Source organism: Macaca fascicularis, chromosome 17 (genome assembly GCF_037993035.2).
Source record: "Macaca fascicularis isolate 582-1 chromosome 17, T2T-MFA8v1.1".
NCBI classification, from domain to species: domain Eukaryota; kingdom Metazoa; phylum Chordata; class Mammalia; order Primates; family Cercopithecidae; genus Macaca; species Macaca fascicularis.
In genome coordinates this window covers 73674984-73688002 of record NC_088391.1, presented here as the reverse complement: position 1 = coordinate 73688002, position 13019 = coordinate 73674984, and the positions used below count along the sequence as shown (strand labels likewise).

Sequence of the window (13019 nt, the reverse complement as noted above, 5' to 3'; positions counted from 1 at the left end):
TAGCCACATTGCCCTTCTTTGCATATCAATGGCCGCATTTCTCATTTTCCCCTGTGTCAGGCAGCGCTGATGCAAGCACAAAGCTTCTTTTGAATTAATAGAAGATGAACACTGAGGTCAATTTATCAGACCTAGAAGGAGAGAAGAAATGAGCTCAACAAGCCGAGGAATGATCTGGAATACAAAGACAAGAGCAAAATGAGATTATACTAGATACATTGCTTTATATTCTGTTTTGATTCTAATAATCAAATAGCTTTTACAGCTTTAAATTTTGATTATTCTTTTTTATTTTTTAGGAACTTAAATTAATTGAGCATATGCAAAGAATAACATATTTATTTATAAATAATTTATTTGGTGATCTGTAGATAATAGAAAAATAAATCATTTCCTCTTATATATACAATGATATATAAGAAACGTATCCTGAAGAATGTTTCTTGCTATATTGTTTTAAAGCAGCATTGTTCAATAGATACATAATGTGACACAGATGTAATTAAGAATTTTTCAAGAAACCCCATTAAGAATAATTTTAAAAAGCAGATAAAGTTAGTTTTACTAATTTATTTTATCTAGTATTTTCAAAATATTACTCCAAATGTAATCATTATGTGAGTATTAATGCAATATCTTGTATTTTTGTTTTTACATATCAAGCCTTCAATATTGATTATGCTTTTTATATCTGATAGAGTATTTTAAGTGCTCAATAATCATATGTAGGAATGGCTTATATATTAGGTAGTGCCAGGTCAAGAGAAATAGACCATTACAATGATAATTGAGAATAATCTTTTGGATGTTTTGTTGAATGCAATCATTTATAAGCTCAAATATTTACTATATACTGGCCGGGAGCAGTGGCTCTCGCCTGCAATCCCAGCACTTTGGGAGGCCAAGGCTGGCAGATCACGAGGTCAGGAGTTCGAGACAAGCCTGATCAACATAGTGAAACCCCATCTCTACCAAAAAAAAAAATACAAAAATTCGTTGGGCGTGGTGGCGCGGGCCTGTAATCCCAGCTACTCAGGAGGCTGAGGCAGGAGAATCGCTTCAATCTGGGAGGCAGAGTTTACAGTGAGCAGAGATTGTGCCACTGCACTCCAGCCTGGGCGACAGAGCAAGACTCTATTTCAAAAAAAAAAAATTTACTGTATATTTAGTGACTGCTATGTCATATAATCTGTATAACTAAATATATATTGAGCCTTTGCCACTCTGATTATGTGATAGTATCTTTATTTATCTTTATTTCCACAGATTATCTTTTACCAAAATAAAAAACCAAATCAAAAATGAAGCCGCATATCACTGTATTGACCATTGGAGGCATTTATGTCTTCCTTTTTCGTATCTATGTAGCTCAGTTCTTATAAGAATACTGTTTGGGAAATAAATTTATTCAAAGATTTTTTTATTCAAGAGCTAGCTAACTTTATTACAAACTACCAGAATTTATATAAGTTGTTATCAATCTGAGTCTCTGAAAGTTTAATTGTGATAATGATAATGTCATAATTACAGTACCAGCTTCATAGATAACCTGTGTATCACAGGCAGAATCCTAACCCTCCCCACCAGCAAGATGACAAATTCTGATCCCTGGAACATGTGACTATGAGAGACATCTCTCCCATGATTATATATTATGTGGCACAGCTGACTTTAAGATAGGAGATTATCCCAGAGGCCTGGCCTAACCATTTGAGATTTTAAAAGCAGAGAATTTGTTTCCAGCTGATGGCTGAAGAAGTCAAAGAGATTCAAAACAGGAAAAGGATTCAATGTGCTCTTGTTGCTTTGAAGATGGAGGAGGTCACTGAAGAAGGAATGACATATAGCCTTGGGGTGTAGTAGCAGACATCAAGATGACAGCCATCAATGACACTCCTGTAAGAAACTGGATTTTCTCAACAACCTGAATAACCTTGGAAATAGATTCTTCCCCAAAGCCTGCAGATAGCAGTGACACCCAGTGAGTGACACCTTGATTTTTGCTTTATATTGGTCTTATGGGACCTGGAGCAGACAACCTAATAAGGCATACTGGATTTATCACTTACAGAACTATGAGAAAAAAGTGGTATTGTTTTAAGCCATGAAATTTGTGGTAAATTATTACAGCAGCAATGGAAACCAATATACTATGTGAAAATATCTTGCAAACATTAACATGTTTTCTAAATTTTAGGCATTATAATTAGAACATATAATCCATTGGATCCTCTGTTTTATTTAAATTCTTTGTACATAGATTAGCTTGGTCTATTCTATGACCAAATGTAGTATTTCTAAATACAGTACTTCCTGCAGTTTTCCAATTTGTATGTTATCCTTATTAACATGAACTATTTGAGAGTAATAACAAGCAAGTGCTAATCAATTACTATTGTGGAATAACTCAAATAGTCTAATCTAATTAATGGGACATAGTAGAACACCATTAACAACATATCTACTTTATTTTCTATCCCACATACCATAGCATGGGGCAGGGTAATTTTCTTAATAAATAATGACAAGTAATTCTGATAAAGACACTGACAATTAAATTATGGTGGCAATATTCAAAATTTAAAGAGAAGACAAATATACTTCAAAATTAATGTATTTCTATAAAAGACTTTTATAGTACTTTTCAAAATCAATTGAATATTTTATTAATTGCAAGTATGTCAAATATAATAATCGTTATTCTGATATTCAAGACCAGTTGATGAATATTATGAATATTAATGATTTATAGTGAAATTTAGTCTCAATGACTATGATTTTTTTTGAAAAGGCTTGATTTGGAGTAATACCATGCATTTTAATATACAGGTGTAGAATACATGTTCCAGATAGTGTGCTGCAATGGTTATTTTTCATGTGAACACACACACATTTTCTTAGGTTATAGTGTCAGTTTGGGTCCCCTGAGATGCAAAAGCCAGGCTAACATTAGATAATCAAAAGAATCTTGAGGAAACACCTGTGAAGGTGAAGCAGGCAGCAGAAGACACAAAGAACCTTCAGAACACAATTCAACCCTGATAGCTGTTGAAATAAGAGAAAAAAGAAAGAAATGGGAATCAGTGCCCTGGGTTACAATACAGGTCTCTGAATATTTTGGACCAACCAATTAGTGGAGAGTTTGAAGCAGAAGTTCATTCAAGGAATTCCATTGTGTGTATTGCTGGACTCTGTAATCTCCTCCCTTGGTGAGTATTTACAATTTTTGTGTTATTATTACCACTCTCTCTTAATTACTACAGATTCATTATAGATTATTTTCTAGGTTTATTGAGGAATAATTGTCAAATAAAAATTGTATATATTCAAGGTGTACATCATTCAGTACACATTTATATTGTGCAATTATTACCACAATCAAATTAATTAACACAGTCTTCACCATACCCAGTTAATGTGTGTTTGTGTGTGTGTATGCATGCGTGTGTGTGTGTGTGTTCGTGGTGAGGTCACTTAAGATCTGTTTTAGCAAATATCCAGTAAACAATGTTATTAACTATAGTCACTGCTGTAGGTTAGAAAATTGGAAGATGTTGGTTATCCAACACAAGCACATATCTGGATATCTGCTGTTATCAGTTCTCTACTTCTTTTTCCTGTTGTCCTACCAATCCTGGCTATTTAATTGCTATGTGAATTTTAGAATTAATTAATTAATTAATTTAGAATTAATTTACCGATTTCTGCAAATACTCAGCTGATATATGGCTAGTATTTCATTCAAGGTACGGAATAATTTGGGGAAAATTGACATCTCTATGTTACTGGATTTTCAATACATAAACATGAAATAATTACCTTCCATTTAGTTAGATATAATTAATTTTCTCCTCAGTAATATTTCATAGTTTCTTGTATAAAACACTTGCATACCTTCCACTACACATATTCACAGAAATTTGGGCTTGTCTTTATTGTACCTTGCTTGATAGTGCTCAGTGAAACCATTCTCTGATAAACATCTCCCAATAAGTATTATGAAATACAGATGAGAATCTCCATCCTCACAACAGTGGGAGTACGAGATCTATATTCACTTGCTTTTTGTTGTTTCTGTTAATGAAAATGTCCAGCTGATAACATAGGTTGTGGTCCACTGTGTATGTGGTGAAAACACACTCAGAATAAAAAATGAAGATATTATTGAAGAATCCCAGTGCTACGATTATATATTTCTCTCCAAAGTTAAATATATATTCCTCATATCAGAAATGTGTGTAGATCAGCCAAATTAATAATTGTTTTCTCATGTGCAAAAAGTTGTTTATGAAATAGGTCGAGATAAGCACAAAACTAAAGATATATTATAAACTAGGTGAAATCTTTATCCCCTAATCTATCTCCCTATTGAATTGAGCTTGGCTAATTCTTCCAATCAAAGTCAGCCATAAGGATAATTTCTTGAAAATGATGTGGTAGTATTATTTAAATAATTACCTGTCTGTGTTCTAGAATGTTGTAGATTGCAGAACTATAAACTCAATTCTGTTATCAAATTCATGTTAGTATAATTAATCCTCAGTTGTGAAATTTCTTTTTTTAGCCACAAATAAATTAAAATTATGAACAAATATGTTTCTTCAAGAGCTCATCTGAAAAAAAATGTTGGCGTGACTACATAAGAATCACCTAAGGTACTTCTACAAATATGTATTTTATATTTATTTCCTTTACCCAATCTCATTTAGTAGATAAGGACAGACACAATATTATATAAAAATGCCTAGGTGACTTTCCTATGTGGTTTGACTGGGGAACAGCTGTGCATTGTTCCAGCTATACAATATCATTAGTGTTATTGCTGTAGAGCATGGAAATATGCAGTACAGGAAATTAAAACCATAATATTAATTTATTGTCAATGGACATAATTATTTTCCCTAGTTATAATCAGACTTCCTACTTTAGGGACTATAGCCTAAATGTTTGCCAATTAAACAGTTATAGCTCTTTCAGCACTTCTCCATATACACTGATCTGAATAATCCGAGTCTTTTATGTATCCCTTTTTCAAAAGGCCAAGAAATCAATAAGATTAAACAAGACCTGTCAACATCCCTTTTAATTGTGTTTGAGCAAAACTGTTATTTCCACAGTACCACTGCCAGACTTGATTTCAGAGACCAATAAATGAAGATATTAAAAAGTTAAGAGAAATTATTCAAAATTTCATTTTCAATGAATACATACAATCCATTCAAACAGGTTATTCTGAGTCTACAACTGAAAGATATACTTTGTTTGGAGAATTCTCCTTTCCTCAAATTTAACTGTGGCATTGCTCCCTTTAACAATGGGAAGAATACAAATGACATGATCCAACTTGTACTGAGAATCCAAATTCATACATTCCCCTTTCTCATTGACAGGAATAACTGAAACGTATGTCTTTTCATACCATGTGGAAATATGCAACAATATTTCAGTTCTTGATTTTTCTTGGCCTTTACTAATGTATTTAGCTACTTCAATTTTTACTTTTTCATTGATCCTTCCATTTCCAGTATATAAACGTTTTTGAAATAAGTGTGGATTTTGCACGAGACAACTCCTCTCTTCCATTTTCTTCTGTTTTGTGAGGAGAATGCTCTACAGTTAATGCAGGAAATATTAAGGAAAGGCCATGAACTTGGATTTCCTGCATTCCAAATATTTTCTACTTACTTTTTTTTTTTTTTTTTTTTTTTTTTGAGACAGAATCTAGCTGTGTTGCCCAGGCTGGAGTGGAGTGGTGCACTCTCAGCTCACTGCAACCTCTGCCTCCCTGGTTCAAGTGATTCTTCTGCCTCAGCCTCCTGAGTAGCAGGGACTACAGGCGCCTGCCATCAGGCCCGGCTGATTTTTTTGTGTTTTTTAGTAGAGACGAGGTTTCACCATGTTAGCCAGGTTGGTCTCCATCTCCTGACCTCGTGATCCACCCACCTTGGCCTCCCAAAGTGCTGGGATTACAGGCATGAGCTACCGCACTTGGCCTTCAACTTACTTTTTAATATGAACCTCTTTACTGTCCCAGACATTCCATTGCTAGTGCCTTCCTAATTGTTCTCTAGCCCATTTATTTATTTTCCTAGCATATGCCCCCAGATTTGTGTAGTCCTCTTAGTGGAAGATTGGAGTTCTTTAGTTTTCAGTTCTATGAAAAGTATCCATTGTTCAAGAAATTGTGATCAATTTTATCCCTTAAATTTTCTTCAAAGTTGCCTTCCTTCAATAGCTCAAATTCTGATCCTGGCCTACATTAAACCTTTTGTGTTTCTGTCTCATTCCCTTTTAATGCTTTTCATATTGTATATCTTTCCTCAGCTAGCCACCTCATAGCTCATTTCATTTATACTTCCCTATCTATATTTGGCAGGTGAACTGGACTTTCACTTAGAAAAGGCTTATTCACTTAGCTAATGAAATAGTCATAAATTAACAGGTTTAATTAAAAAAAATTGCAAGATTATGGAACATCTAGTTTACTGCATCAAATTCATATCTCTCAATCATCATTGTAGAAGAGGTGGCACATGTAAGAAGAAAGTGAATTTTAAGTGAACAAATGAACATATGATATAATGGTTTTCAGCTCTACTAACAGGCTAATGTTCCCATTCCCTGCATCCTTATCCTCTTGCCTGATGACCTAGCCCTAATCCACTTAAAACAGTTGTAATTATTCAGACTTGAGTCAAACAAATGGCCAAAGGCTGATCCTGACATTCCTTTGTTGTGTGACTTTTGGCAAGTTACCACTCTTGAGCTTCAGTTTCCTCATTTATAAAATTGACCCAATGATAATATCTATGCCACAGAAATGATGTAAAATAATATATGTGAAAATATTTATCCTGGTATCCGAATATGGTGAACACTGAACATGTTAGTTGTTTTTCCTGTAAGCCCCTCGGAGCAGGCTGTGCTATGGCCAAGCCATTGCGACCTCTGTGACCCACATGTACACATCCAGAAGGTCTCCTGGAGCCAGAAAGTCTGGGACAACAGGAAGACCCCAAAAGAAGAAAAACAACTAGTTCCTGTCTTAGTTGATTAGCCAACCTTGCGACCTTCTACCATTGTGACATACTCTACCCTAACTGATCAATCAACCTCCTGACATGTGCCCTGTGACCCCTCCCACCTTGTGATAATGTACCTTGCGACATTCTTCCCCTGCCTGCAATAAACGGCCCCTAACTGTAACTTTCCACTGCTTACCACTGACCTATAAACCTAGCTCCAATCCCACCACCCTCCTCTGACTCCCTTTTCGGACTCAGCCTGCTCGCACCTGAGTGAATAGACAGCCTTATTGCTCACACTTAGCCTGTCCAGGTGCTCTCTTCAATTAGACACATACATAACATTTACTATATTCGGTGAAAATTAGAATTTGTTAGACATTTTTCTTTACACTTAACATATAGGCTTGATTTTTATTTCAGTTTTTTTTTTAACATTGATTAAATAACCTTATTTTAAATTGTGTGTTGGTTATTTATTCTAATGAACACATGAAAAAATTTTGGATAGTGACATGTATATTTAAAGAAAAGAGATATGTGATTTCCAACTGATACAATTATTAGATCCAATATGACTTTCTGCATTAAAAAACAAAAACAGAAAAACAAATGATCTTCATTGAAACTGCATGTGGCTTGATATTTGGAAGAACAGTTACATGTATCTTCAGATTTCTTATGCAAGTGCCACTATTAAAAAAAAATCATTTGTGTTTTTTTTCCCATATTGTTAATGTATATCATTTTGCATTAATTTGTCTGGTATTTGTTAGGTTTAAAAGACTTTGGAACATAGTTTTAAGGTTTGATTTTATTGATATGTTTACACAATAAAGCATCATTTAAAATATCATTAAATAAGACAAAAACTTACATTCCTGCCTTCAGAATCTCAGTAAATGTGAGCACTTGAGAGCTTGCCATTTATGATTAGTATTTCATGGTACATCAAGTAAGCATCATTCTTCACAAACATAATAAGTTTCCAGCTAGTGTATTTAATACCTATAAAATCCAATGTGGCTAATGAACAAGAATGAAATGATGGTAATCTATGGGAATAAAATAAAACATAAAACAAAGGTAAACAATATATTGTAGAAACAGGGACAGCTTAGAAACAAGGGCATAATTTAAAGTTTAAAATACAAAAATCATGCAAAATAAATGTGCAGGAATATGCACTACCAATTCTTTTAATTTTGATTTAAATAAGAAATAATGCTTACTTGGAAGATAGGCAAATAGAAGGTTTAATAGATGATTATTATGATGAAAAATATTATCGACTGTGATACACCAATACAATGGCACATGTTCTGTGAAATAATGAGATGGGAGAGTTTCTTTGACCCCTTGTAGGACTTGTAACCAGCGTGGCTTGCTTACTTGGCTAGTCACTGTGCTCAAATCCATCATGGGAGGGGGAGAACTCAGGTGAGCAGGTATCTGGGCCAGGGCGAGCACTTTTGGGCTCCAGCCCCACAGTAGCATCTAGGGGTTTGTTATAATTAATGCTCCTTTAGCAGTTGCTGCCTGTAGATGGCTAAGTGTTAAGCAGCTCACTGGAGAGTCAAGTTGACAGCCTTTTACACCCTACCCTCTTGATACCTGGTTCTTGTTAGGCATCCAGGAAGCACCAGGTCACGTGAATGGTTTGAAAGGTGATGAATGCAGAGGATTTTATTGAACGGTGGAAGTGCCTCTCAGCAGAAAGGGAGCTGGAAAGGAGATGGTGTGGGAAGAAGGTGATCTCTGAGTGAAGCTGCCTCTATCTGTAGTCTCCAAGGCTCAGTTGTTTCTTCTCCTCTAGAGGTTCAGTTGCTTCTTCTCTTCTCTCCTTCTCTGCTATGCCACTCTGCTCCTCTGGCAGTGAAGCTTGGGTTTTTTATGGGTACAGGGTGAGGCGTATAGTGAGCCAAAAGGCAGCAACACTCAGGCAAGAAAATGGGGATGTGAAGGATGTGAAGTTCTCATTTAGGGCCACGGGTTTAGGTTTGAGGGTGGAATCTTTGCCAGAGACCCCGCCCTCTTTTACCCAGTATTTCCCTGTCTCCTATTCATATCAATAATAAGTTAAAAAGATTGCTAGTTGGAATCAGAATTAGAGATTTGGATGGAAATGTAAAATAAAAAGTAAAAGGTATTTCAAGAAAGGTCTTTGTAGCATGTGCATTTTTTTCCTATTGGGTTTCTTTCTAAAGTTTTTTATTTTTCCCCCACTAAAGGCAAATTTTCTTGTAAGTAACAGCTAATGAACATTGTTTTCTTGTTTAGTCTAAAGTTAGTTTCTGGGGAAAAAAGCATTAGGTTGTATGAAACATAATACATATGTCAATGTTTTTCCCTTGCCTAATAGCTAAACTGTACTTATTGCTGATTTTTTCAGACTGTTTGCCGCTGCTTGCATCTCCTCCTTTCAAACATAGGGGTAATGTATATTTGACAAATGTAAAAGACTTTTTTGTCTAAGAAAAAAGGAAAATAAAACTCTTTCTCCAAAAGGAAGAAAAAAATTGGCATCAGAAAATAACATTTTGCTGTGACTACATATTCAAAATGGAACTGAAGTTATCAGCTTATTCAGGTACTGCAATCAAAATGAATATAAAGAAAGTACACACATTCTAATAGCTTCAGTGTCTTCTATGTACATTTTATTCACTATAAGCAATTTTTTCTGATTATTTTTTCCCATTGTAAAAATGTATGTGCTGAAAAAAACAACTTGCTCTTACTATAAAAATCAAAATAGAGAAATAGTAAAACTTAGTGGGAAACTTATGTCTTTTAAGGACAGACAGACTTGGGCTTGACTCATATGTGGACCAATCTTGAGGTAGTGACCTTGGGCTAGTAATTAAACCTCTTTGAATTTTTCTCATCTATTAGATTGGGCTAGTAATACCTACATCTTACAACTATGGTGAAGTATTGTGAGGATTAAATGTGTTGAACTTGCTTGGTATGCCTGATAGATTTAATGTGGATAAATGCTACTTAACATGATGAATATTTCTTTGCTACTATGTACATAAGTTAGTAGTTGGAACATGGTAAGCATTTGGGATATTGTAGATATTAGGTTGTGATAACTCACTTTTTGCTCAATTTCAATATATTTTTAAAATTAGACATATTAGTACAGAGATTCATAAGGAGATGTGTCATTCATTTTTCATAGAGTGGTTGAATGACAACTAACTGCTATTTCATTATTATTTATTTGAATATACGGCATAATGGCATAATATTATATATATCTTGTAACATATAAATCTAATCATGTTACCAACCTTCTTTGAAACCTAAAAAGATATTTTACTGCCTAGTTTAAACCAAAAATAAAATTTGGGGCCCCTCAACCAATTGAATGGACCCCCTTCTTGGCCAAGGAGACCGCAAAGATACCTGAAAAACTAGTTCAGGCCATGATGGAAATGGAGGGTTGGACATGCCTCATTATGCCCTTCTGCCTTTGGAGTTGTGGAAGGAAAATCAATCTCAGTACCCTAACATCACTAACCCAAAGGAAAATGTCAGGCTGGGTACCGCTTCAGGCAAACCTGCCTCTCATTCTATTCCTGTATAAGATAGCTACATAAAAGCTACATATCTCCCTTACAATTTGCCCACGAGGAAATTCCTTGTAGACAAAGGATAAGCAGAACACAAAGTCATCCCTATGCTCACATGAGACAAATACATATGCAATTGCTTCCTTTGCTCTACTGTTTCACTAAGCCAGACAAAAGCACAAATGACTATCTCTGTAAATTGTGTATCAGTGAAAAGTTAATCAGAAACTCAAAATAATGCAGCAATTTGCCTCTTATCTACCTATGAGCTGGAAGCCCCTTCCCCACTTTGAATTGTCCTGCCTTTCAGACCAAACCAATGTATATTTTACATATATTGACTGGTGTCTAATGTCTCCCTAAAATGTATAAAACCAATGTGTAACCTGACCACCTCAGGCACATATTGTCAGGACCTCCTGAGACTCTGTCACAGGCACATCCTTAAGCTTGGCAAGATAAACCTTCTAAATTGATTGAGACTTGTCTGAGGTACTTTTTGCTTTACAGAGTTTAAACACAACTGACCAGCATTAACATTAAAACAAATCATGAAATCCACCTATGGATCCTCCTATGATCTGGAAGCCCCAGCTTCCAGATGTCTGGTCTTTCTGGGCCAAATAAATGTTTATCTTACATGTATGGATTTGTGTCTTTGCCTGTATCTTCTATCTCTCTAAAATGTATAAAACAAAGCTGTAACCCAACTAGCTTGGGCACATATTGTTAGCCTCAGAGCTCCTGAGGCTGTGTCATGAGCCATGGTCTTTAACCTTGGCAAAGTTAACCTTCAAATTGATTAGGATGAATCTCAGCTTTTGGTTAGACTACGGAATAAAAACCAAATGCTTAAGTATTAAATGCCATGTTTTTCATTCTTTGGCTCATATAATTTTATTTAGTCATATTTCTGTGTTTCATTTACTTATTCTTTATTATTTTTGTTCCTTCCTGCATTCACTTATTTTCTTGAATTTAAATATAACTGAAGTTATTGTAAATTATATGTATAATATAATGCAGCAAAGCGTAACATTCTCTTCTAACACATTCATTGCTACTTCCCAGAAGAGACCAATACTATAAGTTTGTTATACACTCCTTTGGAACCTTGGCTTTATTTATGGAGTCAGAAAATATCTTAAAATGTTAATTTTAGCTATTTATTTTCCATACTTCCTTATATATGCTTCTCATAACCTAGGCGCCCACAATGCAAAAAGGTCAGTTATAGCAGAAAACTAGTAAATAACCTTCGACTATTTTTGTTTTTTCATTCAAAATAATCTCTTGAAGCCCTCAGCAGAAAAAAAAATAAAATAAAATACAAATCATTTAACTGAAGAGGGACATCTTTTTTTTTTTTTTTTCATTTGGCTGGTTGGGAGAGAGGCATCTCTTAATAATCAGACAAGAGGTGAGATATGGTATATGGGCCATAATCTCATAATAATAAACTTATACCAGTTTATGTGCTATTTGATAAATATTCTGTTTTGATTTATTTGAAGCACCTGGTAAGATTGCACTTCCAATCTACCTTGTAGGTTTATGGGATTTTGTGGCAAATGCTGAGCAAGGAACTGAATGTGCTGATGGAATAGCTCTTTTTGAGGCCAGCATCTTTAAATAATTAATGCCAATATTGACAGTGACACGAGACAGACACATTCCTAGGCAGACAGGGATGAGTCCCTGGTAAAACCCGACCTTCAAGCCAAAGGCAGTTTAAAGCCTGAACACTGAGCTGCTAGTTCCAGATAGAGTTCACATCAGAGTTAGAACTTCTATCCACAGCTTACCTTCTCTCTCTTGATTGGTTCCTTCTGGATGATGCTTTTTAACCAATTGGATGGTGATTTTTTTAAAGACCAACTATGGACCAATCAGCACACATTCTCCCATTGTAAACCCAAACAAACCCAGACTCAGCCTCAATCCGCTTTCAGGGTGCCTTCTCATAGTTGAGAACTTTCCTTCTGTTGCTCAATAAAATTCTTCTCTGCCTTTCCTACTCTCCAGTGTCCACATACCTTATTCTTCTTGGTCACAGGACAAGAACTTGGAACTTATTGAGCTGTGGGCGGCTGGATTGAAAGAGCTGTAACACACTCCTGCTCGCCAGACTACAAGAGAGAGCTATAACATGCTCTGGCTGAGCTACGAGAGTGAAGAGCTGCAACTTTTCTTGGGGGTTCAAACCTTGGGACTCCCCAAGCAAGAGCTGTAACACCCCTTGGGGCTCGGTGATTGCTGATTGCTGGCATCTCGGAGGTTTTGGGCACCAACACCTTCCCCTATTTTAGACTATGGTGCCCTGTGCAGAAGCCACTCAAAGCATGCCTGATTCAGCCTCAAGCTGAGCATAGAGCCAAGGCAGTCAAGGGATCCGGCCCAGGGAGTGAACTGA

General features: G+C 35.5%; 1 long non-coding RNA gene across 1 annotated transcript; it reads left to right on the top strand.

The window, feature by feature from the left end:
- The first annotated feature begins 1562 nt into the window (after positions 1–1562).
- Positions 1563–9615, top strand: LOC102145743 (uncharacterized). The gene is made up of 3 exons (XR_010582627.2): positions 1563–3209; positions 4565–4655; positions 9418–9615. It is a non-coding gene; the product is annotated as an uncharacterized lncRNA (long non-coding RNA).
- The last annotated feature ends 3404 nt before the right edge of the window (positions 9616–13019 follow it).